This window comes from Corapipo altera, unplaced genomic scaffold (genome assembly GCF_003945725.1).
Source record: "Corapipo altera isolate COAL_440 unplaced genomic scaffold, ASM394572v1 1, whole genome shotgun sequence".
In the NCBI taxonomy this organism is placed as follows: Eukaryota; Metazoa; Chordata; class Aves; order Passeriformes; family Pipridae; genus Corapipo; species Corapipo altera.
In genome coordinates, this window is record NW_020884873.1 from 39528965 (window position 1) to 39545814 (window position 16850).

The following is a 16850-nucleotide window of genomic DNA, read 5'->3' on the forward strand; positions in this document are numbered from 1 at the left end:
TTTTTGTCTTTTTCCTTTTTTTTTTTTTCTTTCAGGGTGTAGAGGGAAACCTAAATCAAGTGGTTTGTGTGGTGCTGGCATTTTATGGAAGGTTTTGGCCACAGCATTTTCCTTGAATGAGATGGTGGGGTTGGCAGGCAGAAGGGGTGGAAAGAAATTGAGTCAATTTGACCTGTTTTATATTTTCTTGGAGATGTTGGGACTGGGTTGGAGTTTAGGCATTATGCCTGTAAATGATGCAGACAAAAAAGCCTGTGCAAAAGGACTTTTCTGAGAGGCAGTGGGTGTAAGAGCTGAAAGCCTCTGCCTCGAGCACGTGCTTTGACTGCCCCGCTGAGGTGTGAGAGGGCAGTCCAGTGCTTACTGGCCTGGAATGCCACAGGGAAGTGGAAAATCTGAAGCCGAGGTCAGTGTGCTGTTGTTCTGATTCAATAGTTGACTCTGCTTGAAAGTTCCTGTTTTCTGGGTCTGATCTTTAGAAGGTGGAGTATATTAAAGTTTCGGGATTTGGTAGGGCTCATCTGACCACTTCTCATTAGAACCATCTTTCCTGGAACCTAAGCAAATCTGTCATCATAATAATGCAAATGTAGGTTTTGAGAATTAAATGTGTTGGAAACAACATAAGATCCACATTATATTTTTATGGTGAGCAGTGTGGGGTTTTTTTTAGTTATTTGTAAATTGAAAAAAACATCAGAAGTGTCTGTTGGACTTGCAACAAAAGCCTTGTATAGAGTACCTTCGCTGTGCCACGTATGGGGCTCCTTTCAGAATAAAATGCTGTGTGGAGGATTGTTTGGCTCTGGCAGCTGTTGTGGTTGAGCCTGACTGGTCTACCCTGTGGTAGTGAGTGATTCACACAGCCGTGCTGCTGGCTCCTGTCATGTGGGCACCTGTTTTTTAGAGACAGGGCAGAGACCAGCTTTGTAGCGGCCACTTAGCAGTTGTGATATCCAGTGACTGTCAGTCTCTTTTGCCGTAAGTCCGAATCAATTCTAGGTTCAGTCTGTACTTCATGCTTGATTCCTGTTTGGTTTTAAAAAAAAAAAACCCAAAAACTCCTCAAAAACAAAAAACCCACAAAAATATAATTAAAAAAAAAAGCAAACCCCAACAAAACTGCTTTGAAGTGATGTGCTCCATCACTTAAGCACCGTGGAAAATGACGTTTTATTTGGGTGTGTTACCTATTAAGCAGTGGTGTGTGATTCAACAGTGCTTAGATTTCAAGAAATACAATAACACTGAAATGAACATTACTGCTTGTGTCATTGCTACTGTGGTTGCAGTCACACCAAAAGGCGCTGTGGAAGAGCTCAGTCCTTAGGGGTCACTGAAGGATTCTGCCAAGGCTCTGAGACAGTAAGTGTGGATGGTGGATCATCTCGTCCAAGCAGTTGTTCTGGGGCAGACCACCATGGAATGAATGTGCACTTAGTACTGGCATATATATATTCACTTTTTTTGCGTATGTGCATGGAGGGTTGTGTTGACTTGTGTTGCTGGCCTTTTCAGAGTCTAAGTTGTGTGCTTCTTTGGGCTGGCAAAAACTGGTGCACTTCTCAAAGGTATCCATGAGGAGAAAGAGAGAGGTGCCTGACTCATCTTTGCTCACCTGACACCTGCTCTCCAGCCATAGGGAGCTAGGAAGGGGTGCTGGCCTGTTGATCAGCAGTGCTGGTGCAGTGGACCTACTGATTGCTGTTGATCAGTAGTGCCTGTGTCTGGCTCCTTCCATAGCTCAATTCATGAACCCATTGTTTGTGGGCCTGTAATGTCTCAAGTGTTAAGCTGAGGAATTCTGACTAGTGTACGTCGTGTTACAAATGTGCTGCAGGATATAGATGAGCTGCATGATGATGTTTTCAGCCTAATCTGGGGTGTGGAGGGAAGGGTATTTTTTCAGAGTCCAGAACACCTGCTGTTTAGGGTGCATGAGGTCAATCTGCTCTAGAAGTACAGAGTATCAAGTAGTACACACCAATGGACCCTGGGGCTACCTGTGTTTCTGTCTTCTGAAACTGTAATTTCCAGTTTTACATTGAACCCTCTTATTAGGTGCCACTTGTTACTAAAATTTTTTCTAGAGATGAGAAAGAAAATATATTTTAAATGGTTACTTGTTGGATGATATTGCCATAATCTATTCTCATTTCCTATTGTCATGGAAGTGAATATACTAAATGCAAAATAGGAAAGATTAAGTAAGCCTTGTCTGAGGGGTAGCACTTGACTTTAATCCATTTTACTTTAGCACCTGGCACTTGCAAGATTTTTAGCCTTGAATATACAGGATTTTGGGTAGTGATCTAATGGCAAGTTGTGTATTATGCCCACATGGGAGGACTAACATACCTTTCTCTTCTGTGCAACAATAGGCACTTTAGGGAACTCAAATTATAAAGTGGAGCTGAAGTCCCTGTCCTGTGGCAGCATTTGCCAGACTCCACCTGGCTGAAGTAGGGGAATCCATTGGAATACCATGTAATGCTGAGTATGCAGAGCTCCAGCTGAGAAAGAAGATACTCTATTCGCCTAAATTCCTTAATAAATCCAAAAAATGAATTTGATTCAGTCTTTCTGATCAATTATGTAAATTTGTGCACTGAATGTTGTTTTAAAATAATATGGGTCTTCAGTCTGGCAGGCAGCTAACCCAAGCTTAGGTGGATGGTTCTGTTACCTCTTGGTAGCTCAAACTTGAAGACAGCTGGGGAGGCAGGGCAGAGAAAGGGCTTGGGTGTTGCTGGGGTCAGAGTGCAGTTGTTATCACTTGTATACACATGAATGAAATAATCACATCTGCAGATAAAGCATATATACAACTTGCTTCTGCTAGGAGTTGAATGCAGAGCTTATGGCTTGTCTCACCCTTTTTACACCCTTCTCCCCCCTATTTTTTTCTCCTTTGGATGACAGAAGCTCTACTCCGTTCAATCCCTTCTACTTATCCCTATAGCAATGGCTATAGTAGTTATGTTTCTACTTGCTTTGCAAATTCTTGTCAATTGATTTTTAGTCTGTGTATATGAAACCTATTTTGCAACCCAATGACATTTTTTAAAATGGTGCAAACCATTTCAGTGCAATCTAATCTCCTTCCTGTCTTTCCCCAAATCCTGTTGAGTTAGCCACATGCGCAGTATGGGGTTTGGTACTAGTTTTCTGCTGTTATTCTGTCTGTGGGATGACAAATGACACCCAATCTTTCATAAAGTGAGACAGGTACTGACAGATGTTATCTTACATAAAATATGCTGATATAAATGAAAACTACAAATGTTTTTTGGGAAAAAAAAATCCCTGACAGAATGAATTTGTGTCTGATCAGCATTTTGCATGATAACCTTGAAACTTAAAAACGAAAACAAACCTGGAATCCCCCCAAAACAAAACAACCCAAAACCCCTTACCTTGTTGAGTGTATAGACTAACTTGAGCAAGGTAACTGTTTTACAAAATTTCTTCTGTGTTGAGGGAAACAGAACCTTTAACATGTGATACATAAACAAAGATCTGTAAGAGATACTAGAAGGAAGTGACTGGAGCACTTAGACCTCCACAGATATATTTATGCTTGGCTAAAAAAAGATTTATTTCAATGTGGGCACCTAACAAAATCAATATAGGGCACTTCATGAAGTTATTCTCCTGCCAACTGAATTTTATTAGCTGTTTCTAAGTGCTATTTTACATCTGCCCAGATTCAAGGTATTTGCATCAGCTTACATGTCCTTCACTGGCTACGGGAGTGCAAGTAGTTGTCATGAGTTATTGCTGCTTAGGCCCACAGTAACTTATTACATGCTCGTAATTCGGTCCTGTGTTTGAGCTCTGACCTGGGTTACCCACGGTTACATAAATAATCTCAGATAGAGCCATGAGGAGAGGCCAGGTTTCTTGACTCCTGACATTGTACCCTTACCATGGGGCTATTCTGACTCAAGTCAGTCAGGTCCTGCCTCCTGAACCGGTGTTGAATTATCAGACTGCATCAGGTAATGTTTTTGGCTGTGTTACAAAACATGTCTTATGTATGTGGTACTTCTGTTGAAACATCTTCCTTCTGTTGTGATGAAGGTGGATCAGGAACTACCCCTGTTTTATGTTGGTATTAATGTATTTTTTCATGTGTGGATCTTTAGTGGAGAAGATATAGGTAGTTATTTTTGCTTTTGTGAGTTTACCAGTAATTTAATCTGTCTGTGTATTAAAAAGGATGCAGATGGGGAAAACTGCAAGTTCAAAAAGACTTTACATTTGGAAAAGGGTTGATTGTGCCATAAAGAATGGGTAAGCATGGAGAATGGGCAGTTTGTCACTACGCATCAATAAATGGTCTTGATTTTCAAAGGAGAGTGCATTTGAAAGGGGGAATATGACACTATTGCATTTGTGTGCTGCAGGAATCATGTGGATGCATATTATTTATGCCTGTATGTACCATTTCCAGTAGCTGGCTGACTGTCACTTCACACTGACTTAAGTACTATAAAACAACAGCTGTCACATCTCATGAGAACCACAATCTATTCTAACTACATCATAAATCTGGTTATTTGCTGCCCATGAAGCCTAAGGACCATAGAAATGCTACATGGCACAGCAGTACTCTGCTATGAAATAAGCAACAAACCATCCTTTAGTGCATTTTTTGTAAGCCATACAATTGTTTTCAAGGCAAATAAATACACAAATTAGGTTCAGAAAATATTTTAATCATCTAACACATTCTAACATACCTAAATGTTTTAGTCTATTTGAAACCGACATGTACGTGGGAGGTGATTCTGCCCAGAAAGTTGTGGGGGTTTGGGGTGTTGTTTTGGTATTGTTTTTTTGTTTCTTTTTTTTTTTTTTTTTTTGTTGTTGTTTGTTTTTTTAAAAATTCATTGATAAGCTGGTCTTTCTGTGGAGATTGTGTTTCTTCTTTCTGGAATGTTATAAAGAACTATTATAAACAGGAGAAAAAGTAACCTCCAAAATTTTATTGCATCAAAAAATGTGAAAGAATGGCTGTAAGGGTGATCTCTTTACGCTTATTTCTTGTGTAAGTACATTAGCAATATCAGTGAATATTGTTACTTCCAGTGAAACTTGAATGACTGAACAATAAAGTGGCAAATGGAGAACAAAGTAGATGAATGTAAGGTGATGTTCATGGCGTAAAATGAAAAATAATGGGCCTAGATTTGACGATTACCAGTAGCAAGACCTTGTAGTTGTAGGGAACAGGTCCAGGAAAACATCAGCTCTGTGTCTAGGAGCAATGAGCAAAACACACCAGATTTTAAGAAGGGGTAAACAATGAAGAGAACATAGTTATGCCACCGTATAAATCCATGGTTTATCTACCTCTTGACTACTGTGGTCTGTTCTGATCCTCTGATCTTCAAGACACAATGTTAAAACTGGAAGGAATTTGGAAAATGGCAGCAGGGATACTTAGATGAAAGGACTTGCACAGGAGCAGATTAGTGTTCTTGACTGAGCAGATTAGTGTTCTCCAGCCATGAGAAGCGACTATGGGTATATGTAGAGGCCTACAGAATCAACAGCGGTAACGAGCTAATGCATAGGGATTGACTGTTCGTGGTCTTTTGAGCTGTAAGGACCAGTCATTTTCATGAAAATAAAGAAAATAAGCAGTTCTTCATGCAAGAGATGATAGACTAACAGAACTTGCAAAAAAATAGGGTGGTGACAAGATTATGAGATAGGTTCAAGGTGGAACTGGGCAAATACTGGAATAGTTTTCTGTTGTGGTTTAATAAACAGATAAACCTCTTCAAGCTCAGGAATTCTCTAAGTAGAAAAAATTTGGAGCTAAGGGCAGCAGAAGGGGAAAAACACCAAATGTGCTTACCCTGTGGTAACCTTCCAAGTGGTTCACTACTGAAACAGTTGGAGACAGAATATGAGACTTGAAGGACCTTTGGTTTGAGCTAGTGCAGCCATTCTGATGTTTTAAGACTTAAAATTCTATACTATATTGAAGTTTGTTAATAATCCTGTTGTTTTTTGTGCTCACTTGCCAGCTTGTTAGTATGTCTTCTAGCAAGTGCAGTTTTGCAGGTACATTCATACCTGGTTTAATGTGATGTTCTCTGTGCAGATACAGCTAAGTCTCTTCCAGTACTGTGGTTTTTCAGGACAAATTCTGACTACATGCTTAGTGTTATTCATTAGTGTTGTTAATATTCTTTATTAGAAGAAAGAATTTTAGTCTTGTTGTCTTTTTCACCCATATTGGTAATTTCTTTTGATCTAAGACTACTGCGTCTGGTCTTCTGAGAGACAAATTATAAAATCAATGGATAGCTGCAAATTACACAATCTGAATTCTACAGATCAGAATGAAAGAGAAAATTAAGGAATTAGATCAGGTTAAAAGATATATTTAAGAGTACAGTAGAAGAAATTAAATCTTATTTGCATTCCTCATCATGTTTTTTACAGTTTGCTATGAAAATGTATATGCAGGAGTATAGAAAATATGAAACAGAGATCTTTTATATTTCGTGTGCCAATTTGACACCCAGTCCTGGCTTGTGAAGTTAGACTGTCATTAAGAAGGTTTGGTCAGTGGATTATTACTTACCTAAAATGACTTCAGCTAATTTTGCAGAGGCCTGCACTTAGGATTACCCGTAGCTTCCTCGGTTAGTTAATTTATTAGTATGATATTTTCATATGTATCTCTTAGAATTATATATGTGTTGCATTCTCCCTGAAAAGCCAAATATAGGATAAAAAAACTTCTCAGAAAAGGTCACCTGAGTTCAGATCCCCTTTGGTTTTATAAAGCCTGCAGATTACTCAGGGATGTCTGAGATTTCCTCTCTTTTTTTTTTACTTGCTCTTATACAAACTCATATACACACGTGTACACACACACAGAGTGCCTTGTGCTGCTGCATAGTGGCTCTCAGGCCTTCTAGTTACTGTGCACCCCTGTGCTCCGAGTCTCTGCCTCTGTGATGCAGAACTGTAAGCACAGATGTGCAGATGCAGCCATGCATAGCTGTGAGGTACGTGGAGGGCTGTCAGATCAAAAGGTGTCCTGTTCCCTTTGCCGTCTGGAATTAGTGTATGTTTTGAGAGAGCAGCAGAGCAACACTGAACTGAGTTCCTAGAGACATGGATATGTCCTAACCTGGGAATACTGGAACATAGGTGGAGAAATCCCAGGATGCAGCACAATAATGCCCTGACAGGAAGGATTTTGGAAAACAGATTATGTTTCCCCTCAAGTTTCAGTTATTTATCACAAGCTGCATCTGTAAGAAGTTAATCCTCCGGGAATAGGAGGGAAGTCAATGTTTACCAACCCTGTAACTAATGACATACTGGAAAGGTTCAGAATTTTTTTACATAGCACAGAACCACAACATCCATAGTATGGACCTGAAAGACAGGCAGCAAACTTTGCTTTAGATATGCAACTAACTCCAAGGGGAGGATTCTTTGGAGGTTCGTTCAGATTTCCTATTGTTTGCTATTAACTATCTGTTTAGAAGACTCAACCTCAAAGTCATCATTTGGACTAGGGGAGGAAAAACATCATCAATGGCTTGTAGAGGGATTCCCTAGCAGGGGTTAGGAAGCTTTGTGAGTCCCCAGAGTGACAGTCAGCAGTCTGTGTGGGGTGGGGATAGGCATGTAAAAGCTTCAACTCTACTTAACCTTGAGCCTGGAGTTATTTGCAGGGATGAACAAGAGAGATATCTGAGAAACAAAACTAGGCAAGGATCCAGTGATACAGGGTCACTGCCAGTTCTGCTGGCAGTTACTCAGAACATGACTGCTATGATTTAAGCAAAGCCCTGCACTACAAGTAACTGTGAGATTCTGGAAACACTGCAATCAGAATGAAGAAATGGGTGATAGCTATCTTGACTTATTTTAGTTTAACAAACAGAGGAACCTTTCCATGAAAAGACCTCTATGATCTAATTTTTCTTTCCTTGGACAAAGAGTACATGAATAATTCCATGGACCAGAGGATTTAAATACAATGAGTGACTTATATGAGAGTTTGAGCAGTCCAGGACCTATTCCCAAGGATGTTGTAAATTTGCCAGAGTTACTTCTGTGTAAAGTATGGTGGAGAACTCTCAGGTCATTGCAGGCTGATGGGACCAGAGGATTTGTGAGTCATGGGGTGCAAGGTTGTGAACTGATAAATCAGCTGAATATCATAGACAGTCTCTGTCTCATTGAGAGGAATCTGTACCTTTACAATCCTATTGTCTAGAAATGCAGGTAAGTGATTACAAGTATCTCTTACGGCAAGGTTTTAGGAGAATGCATCTGTTAAAGAAGATGAAAAATAAAGGTGAATGTGGCAGTAAGTGTGATGAGGAGGGGCTAGAACCTAACTTCACATCCCCACTGAATACACAGTGTTCAGGAAGCAGTCTGTGTTCTACCTGCACTTGCTTCTAGCTCTCACACTGATTAACAGCCACCTCCTTGGCACCATACTTTTGTCCTTGAATGGCAAGGGTAACAATTTTTTCTCTCTATGATTGTTTTTTAATGGAAAAATATACATCCTTTTTAGGCAAAGCAGTTCATGTGGGGTTCACCTAAATAGCAGCAGGGGCAGGGGCCCCTGTCTAAGGGCAGGTTGGCTCCAATAGCACTGTTTCTGGACTTCTTGAACTGCTCCTGAGCAGAGGAGACAACTCACAGGTTCTCTCATCTGACTGTTTAAGGTATGCAGATGTTTTTGACCTAATGGGAGATTAAAACTAGATTCTCAGCATATTTTCATACATAACTTGGTGTGCTTATAACTTGCTGGTCCTGTTCAGTTTAGAAGGACCATTTGAATGAATCAAATTGTCTGCTGATACTGTTATCTAGGAACTCATCCAAAACAAGGAGGTGGTCCAAACACTCCTGAACTTTCTGGCAAGTCTAATTTCAAAACTTTCTGCAATCAGGAGTATGACCTGGCAGCCGATGGGAATAACAACTGAACATTCAGCAGCAGCTCTCCAAATTTCTCAGGCACACCTTTGCTGACACTTCTTTTTTTATCAACTTGAGAGCTATCATGCCTTCAAAAGAGAATGGGCCACACATGGATTTAAAATGCTGAAAGGTAACATTGAAAAAATTGATTTTTTTCCCAGTCCCATACTGCAACTTCAGACACACACAGAACATACAGTGCATCTGTACAGGCTTCAGCAGCGCCCTCACAATACAAAGACACACAGTCTGAACTGTGCCAGTGCTGCCTTGAGGGTAGTCCAAGGAGATGACTTAGAAATGGAGTTGCACTGTTTTGCAGCTCCTGATTTCTGGAGACCAGCCAGGCCTTGGCATACTTGAAAGCAGTTAGGGAAAACAAAACAAAACAAAGAGCAGGTCAATGTAACATTGCTGAGAGCCTGGCACAGGCCATTTATTGTCTGAATTAACCTTTCACACAATTTTTTATAAAGTTGTTGTTGTCCTACTGAAACAGCATAATTTTTTCTCTTCTTTTTGAGGAGAATCAGAGACTGAGTGTTTTCTGAGGCCAGGCCAAAAACAGAGAGAAAGGAAAACAAGAATGTATTCCTGGAGGCCAAGGTAAGAGTCAAGCTGGGGCATCCAGTCTCTGAAAGACTTAAAGCACAAGCTGCTACAGTGAGGAATAAACCTGGCTTTCCTTTGGGTGCTGCTAGCCAGCTCTGCCTGCATTTTGTTCTTTTCTGTCTGTGGTAGCTAAAATTAACATTTCATAAGAAAGGCAATGAACCAGAAGCTTAACTAATTACTGAGTCTCTTTTGGCAAAGCCGTGGTAGTTTGTCAAATCCTGCACTCTCTTTAGTGGTGTTCTCCTGCTGCCATGTTTGAAAAATATAAACTGCTAGAAGTGCTTTTTTTACATTAACAAAGAGGAGGTTATTGATGTAGCTGTATTAAACTGGAGGAGGAAGAGGAAAGGGAGGTAGGTGGGACTCTGCTTTCTTGTGTCCAGATATGGTTATGTTGGCAGAAGAATATCAGCTTTCAAAGAGAAAGCTGAAATCTGAAGGGGGATAAGAATTAAAACCCATGGCATTTGTTGATGAGATTTTTATTATAAAAGAATACCCCATTTTGTTACAGAGGGAATGTGCATTTTTAGGTCTCATATAGGATCTTTCAATGTCATCATCTGATTGCTAGTTGTGCAATTTAAAATCAAGACATCACGTTTTTCATGCTTTGCAAAAAATCTGAAAAACTGAAGCTCTGGGAAAGCAGCATTTTTAATGTTTCACCACTGGATGGAGACAGCACTCTAACTCTTGTGAGTAATTACTAACGGGACTGTAATGAAATCCCTTGTGATAAAGAGATTGAACAGGTTAGTAGCCTGCAGCTATAAACAGTGGAACACCAGCTAGATTTATGGCAGAAAATTTGTTGAAGGGACTTCCTTTAGATTTTTGGTTGACCTATTTTTATGGTGAGAAAAGATGAGATTTAGTTGAAAAAAATTCATTCCACTTTTCTCTCCACATAAAGCAGCAATGACACAGACCAGCAAGAAATACTGGAAGATAATGTGAAGCTTTCTAAGATTCTCTTTATCTTTTATCAGGTCACAGTATATTTTTCTTGACAGGAGAATCCTTCAGCTTTGTACATCTGGCCTTGAGGACTCAATGCTGCTGGTAGCAGCTGAGGTTACTCCAGCAATGGTTGCAGTGAATATCATGTTTGCAATGGAGATTCTTCTCTTACTTGAAGGCAGCAGAGAGGATGTCACTGGATAGGAAGAAACAACAAAAGGAATTCCCACCAACCTGCAGGCTGGTAGGAAGATTTTTAGAGATCATTGGAATTCAAGGGCAAGCGTACAGATGGGGGACAACCTGCCCTATCAGGGTTCATTTCTTTCATCAGCTATGTTAAGATATTTTCACACATTTTCTTCCCTCTTTTTGTATGTCTGTGTGTGCATGCATGTGCATGAGAGAAAGGGAAGGAGGGAAGCCCTGTGGTTGATTTTAGCCCAGTTTCTTACTTAATTATAATTTACTTCTCTGTTGCCAGCAATAACTTTTGAATTTGGTAGATGAATTAAAGGCAAATTAAATGAATCCAAAGATAATTACATTCCTATAAATTTTGTGAAATTAGCAAGCCAGATAGATTGGAAACTCCTGAAGTGCCCTGACTAAAGGCTGAAGAGTGAGCTCATATAGTAGAGAACCCACTGTGGAGAGAGTTCTTAAAAGTGCCCCTTCCCTGGGAGAAGCTTTAATCAGAGCTTGCAGTCACCCACAAGATAAAAAAAAACATAGGCAGCTAGACTTCATCAGTTCAATAAGCACTAGAACTTTTCCTTAAAACCAACAAACAGAAAAGCTGACCTATTCCATTGCCATCTCTCCTCTGCCTCTGGGTCGCAGAGTTTGTACCCAGTTTAAAAGCAGAGAATTTTCACAAATAAAAGCAGCAGCAAAGAAACTTACATCTACTGAGACTAATTTTTCATGTGTCTACTTGTTATATTCAGGAGATGTATTTCCAGACAGCTCTGACATTGCATAATGGTTAGTAGGGTGAAGCTCTTTGGGGAAAGGGCACAGGGAAGGGAGGTTGTATTTAAGAGTGTGACAGCTGCTAATGTATGCCTGTCACTTTTGTTCCCCGAATACAATATCTATTGGATCAATTATATGATGATTTACGTGAAAATGTCCAAATTTTTTCTGAAACTAAGGTTTCAGGTGTAATTCCTTTGCCTGTAGCCAAGTCTGATGTTGATTTTCAAGAACAGATTCTTAAAGGTATTTAGGTGTCTTATTCCTGGGTGAAATTCTCTACTGATTTCACCATCCAGGATGCCCAGGAAGATATCTGGTGCTGAGCCAAGAAAACTGGTCAGCATGAAGAGTGGAGTCCTAAACCTCTAAAGAGAAAGGCACAATGTTTAGGCAGGAAGGGGAGGTGACCTTCTGCAGGTAGGATTTGTTTGCAGTGACAGACAGATGTTTGCAAGTATGTGCCTTGTTATTTACTTATTCGTCTGCTTAGCTGGTGGATATGTACCCACCTCATCTGTTATTCATCTGGTAGGCTGTCTTTTGCAGAAAGAGGTGAATACAAATAGTCTTGAAAACTAGCTTTCCCTCAGTATGTTGTGGGAACACTGACTTGCAGAAGGCTTGGATTAAAGGGAACAAGACTCCATTTTTCTGCCCACAATACTTTTTGCTGTTTCTGTGGCAAACCCTGATGTGGGAGCTGGTCAGGGAGGGAATATGTTGCTATATGGGCAGTCAGTGTGAAATTATGGACTGTGACTTTCGTCAGTAATAACAAACTGTTTCAGAGGAGAAGCTCTCTGAAGAAAGAAATATATCAAAAGCACAACTCTTCTCTAGGTGCTCGATGTAGGACCAGGAAGATGTATTGGATAGAATTAAGAGTCTAGATTTAGACATGAGAAACCCAAGAAGAGGCAGGCCAGGCACATCAGAAGTGCGTGCTTACAACAGTGATGAACATAGATGTGCTGTAGATACATTAGAAAAATAATGTGCATAATTGATATGTACATACAATGGTGTAGAAATGCTAGTAAATGCTTGAGGAGAAGGAGGAAGTTTTTAGTAGCATTCTAACTCATAATGTGAGATTTCAAATCAATTATATCTAGTTCCTTCTCAGCTTCTTCTTCCTTCAGCCTGGCCTATTTCCATCAATAGTGAAAAGCTTCCCACTCTCACCAAATGACCACTCCACATGATTAATTACTTGGGTCCCAACCATAAGGAGATCTGCCAGATCCATGGTTGTCCCATAGCTTTGAAACTATCTCAACCAGTCAGCTTGTCATACAGAGTAAGAGGCTTGCTATGGAAAATAGGAAAATCTCTGGTATTTAATGCCAGGAAAAAAACCCCCACAAACTAACATGAAAAGGTAATCACAGGCTTTCTGAGAGCCTCGGATGCATTCATGTGTACGAACAGCTAAAATATCCTGAGTTTGCAGACAGTACTGTAGCATATGACTGCCAGAGTAGTCATACCAAATACCTTTCTGTTTGTGTCCCTGTGGGACATAGCTATGTAAACTCAGTTCTCCCAGTAGTGGAAAGGGAGAAAGTAACACCAGGTACACCCAGTAATATCAAGTAACTTATTGCTTAAAGCGTTCCCAGAAGGGAGAGAGGGACACCCAGCAATACTTAATAACTTACTGCTTAAGGCATTCCCAATCAGTAAGGTAGGTCCTACTGATGACTTCCAGGGATTTTATCTACTTAAATGCCCTCTGGCTTTGCCTTACACTTGGTCTTAATTTGTTAAGCAACGTTGTTACTTCAGCAGTTTTGTGCATGATGAGCGATGAGAAGGTAAGCCTCTCTGTGCCTAGTGAAATTACTTAAAGCTTAAGTAACAAAATTTTGTGTTGACCATGAATCTCAAAAATGAGACAGTCATTGTCCTTTATTTAGCCCTAGATACTGGAGAGTCTCAAACTTCCAAAGCATTTTTCCTAAACCCAGTTTTTCTCTGACTTGGAAGATTTGCAAGAAAATATAATTGGATTTTATTGGATTTTTTTGCTAAAAGTTCATTTTAGAATAAGCTGGTATCAAATTATGGGCACAGTTACATTCTGGAAATTTTTTTGTAAGGAGGCAAGTGGTAGTGTTGATTTTCTTCTTTTTTTCCCCTGGAGTGGTCACTGGCCTCCCTTTAAAGTAAAGGATTTAAAATTAAAGTGAAGATAAATCTTAAACTGTACCTAGAGAACAACATATATAAAAAGAACCATAAAGATTACTGTTTCAGTCTGGCTCACAGTGAATTGCCATGTTTTTCATGAACCTATTAAATGTTTCATTAGTTAAATATGCCTCTACTCGTATATAAAATGTTAATCACATGGGAGGGTTCCTCTGCTTTATCTAAAACTGTGCAAAGTACAAATGTAGGCATGTTGTCTAGTGTGATGTAGGATTTCTACTGATGACCTGTTTGCTTGCTTTATGTTCTTCCATTTCACTGGTTGTCATTGCTGTTGTTTCACAATGCAAAGAATACAGCAGCCTGTGTGTGGGTCTTGTGCATGGGAACAGACCCATCCACAAAGTTGCTGCAAAGTGTCTTGCCCTTTGATAGTACTTATCTACCAAGCAGTATTTCTATTCAGTGAAACTGGGTGTTTTGTAGAATACTAAGGGAAGAGGTAAAAGGAGTAGGGTGTGCTCAGCACACACAGGCAGCTCTGAGACTACCAGAAAAGAGAACAGATTGGGCACAGCCTTGGCTACCCTGAAGACCCTCTTTGTGTAGGCTCTCTGCTAACAAGAGGTAATGACAACTGCTCCCAGGGTAAACAGCGAAGAGTATTTTGGGAATGCAACAGTGATTGAACGCTGTTTTCTGATTAGTGCTCTCAAATAACCTGGAGAGATTTGTAACACTATTATAGTTTCTACTTGTCACTCAAAATTATGGCGCTATCATTGCAAAGGAGGAAAAGTTCCTGCTGTGTTAGCAACTCATATTTCTGGTACAGGAAAAGGAATTAAACCACCAAGCTCACCAGTCATTCTGCCTTTGTCCAGGCATGTTGGTATTCAAAGAGTCCCAGGATGATAAGATGATCTTTACAAAGACGTAAAGATCTCATTGGTGGCAGAGCCCACACATCATAAAGCCCACTCAGAAATGAGTCATTGGTTAAAAATTACTTTTAAGCAATGCTCAGCTGCCAAGTCAAGCACTCCATTCTGGTAATGTTCCAATTAGCCAAAGCCAGGTAGATAACAGCAGGGAGCTACACACAGAGAATACAAATACAGGGAAAACTTCCTGATGTGCCATACAGAAAACAGAAGTAGAACAGAATAGTGCTGTAGGGAATGCTGCTTCTTATCTCACCGTGCTCTCTTTCTTCTTATGTCACCGTGCTCTCTTTTGTACTCTATTTTCCACACATTATCTTGTGAAACTAATTCCTAAATCATGACAATAACACAGCTTTTAATTCAGTGATTTGTCTTTACAGAACAGGAATTAAGATTCCAAATTGCATGTTAGTGCTAATTTTGGAAAACATAAGTACCTTGTTGAGGATTGCAACAAAAGTGGTATCAATAAATTCTCATTGTCTCTCTGGTTCCAATTTAAAAGGCAAATAAATATAATCTACACTAGTTTTCCTATTGGCAGTATTGGGTTCCCATTCCATAACATATACATTAAAAAAAAGCATGTCTTTATAAACGTGTGTGAAAACAGTATACATATATACATATATACATGTCTGTGTATATATACACATTCTGTTGTGCATATATAGCAGCTTTGTCTTAGAGTTCTTTAATGAGCCACAGACACACAGAATTAATAATTAGGCATGGAAAAAAAATTAGAGAGTTGATTCCCATTGCAACAGTAGGTTATAATCCTCAGTGCAGAATATGTGTGCTATTAGGCTGATACCCAAGAACATACCAGAATGGTTTCCCACATGAAGATGCTGACAGGAATATTTGCTTTTATCATTCTTGTGCACGATAGGATCTTCCTGAGCCTTCTCCAGGCTGAACAGTCCCAGCTCTGTTAGCCTTTCATGTAGGGCTGCTGTAAGCCCTCTGTCATTTCCTTGCTCATTTGCTGGACTCACTTCACTATTTTCATTTCTCTCTTGCTCTGGCAAGCCCAGAGTTGGATTCAACACTCAGATGTATCTCACCAATTCTCAACAAAGAGGAAGGATCACTTCAGTCAGCTGGCAATGCTTCTCCTAAGGCAGCCTGAGATGATGTTGGCCCTCTTTGCTGCAAGGGTACAGTGCTGGCTGATGTTCAACTTCGTGCCTGCCAGGACTTCCAGCCCCTTTTCTGTAAAGCTGCTTTCCAGCTGGTTGATCCCCAGTCTGTAATGCCTGGGATTTTTTCTTCCCAGGTACAGGACTTTGCACTTCCCTTTGTCGAATCTTGTTTGCCCACTTCAAAGGGAAATCTTCAACCTTCACCCTCCTTTCAATTGGTAAAATTGTTAATCAAGGAAAAAAGCCCTCAAACACATGACAATTTGTTGTTCCTGCCAAAGGAGTATTAAAATGTAAACAAGGAAATGCAACCCATCTCTTTAGATATAATAGGATTTACCACATGTACTTTCATTCCTAATGTTAGACTTTGCTGAAGTAAATGCCATTATACTTAATAACTGTACAGGACTGATCAGTATTAAATAGCAAAGTTTGGATACCTTATGTGTTCAAACCACTACAACACTGAATCTGGAAATTTAATAAATAATAAGCATTCTTTAAAAGGATTTTTTCTGTGATCAGCACTGATCGCAGTGTTTCTTGTTTTCTTGTTAAAAAAATACCTTCTTTTTTTACTGGAAGAGAAGTGGGAAAAGAGGTTACTGTCTACATTATTTCAAGATCTGGGAAAGAAAGCTGAATAAATAAACCCTGTGGAGAATCAACTAAGAAGATTATTTTGCTGTATGAAAATCTGGGCTATTATAATTTGCACAATAACAAGACAAAGAATTAAAAGAACAGGATAAAGTTGTTAGGTTTAATCACAGGAGACTCTTCTGAGATGGTTGGAATCAGTGTGAAGGACATGCAAGAAAAAGTAGCTTGAGTGTGTATTTTTGTGTAATAAGTAGAGGCCATCACTGCTGACTTGCACTTCCCTTAGTAGCACCCCTACAACTCCAGTGGCTTCAATAACACTTTAGATACCATTTCAGAAATACCAAACCCTTCAACTTTTTTTTAGCTTTTTCAATTTAACACATTTTTTTTTTAACATGTCATGGGGCTGTAAATCTTTCCTTTTTTTTTTTTTTTTTTTTTGGAGTAC

At 39.6% G+C, this 16850-nt stretch overlaps 2 long non-coding RNA genes across 3 annotated transcripts; one reads left to right on the plus strand and one right to left on the minus strand.

The window, feature by feature from the left end:
- The first annotated feature begins 7383 nt into the window (after positions 1 to 7383).
- Positions 7384 to 10803, plus strand: LOC113955865. 2 transcript variants are annotated; one of them, XR_003530681.1, is made up of 3 exons: positions 7384 to 7476; positions 9513 to 9591; positions 10617 to 10803. It is a non-coding gene; the product is annotated as an uncharacterized LOC113955865 (long non-coding RNA). The 2 variants fall into 2 exon arrangements; XR_003530680.1 differs by having other exon boundaries at positions 7389 to 7476; positions 9510 to 9591.
- Positions 10559 to 13359, minus strand: LOC113955873. Its single transcript, XR_003530686.1, has 2 exons — positions 13206 to 13359; positions 10559 to 10759 (listed from the first exon to the last, which is right to left on the minus strand). It is a non-coding gene; the product is annotated as an uncharacterized LOC113955873 (long non-coding RNA).
- Between the last annotated feature and the right edge of the window lie 3491 nt (positions 13360 to 16850).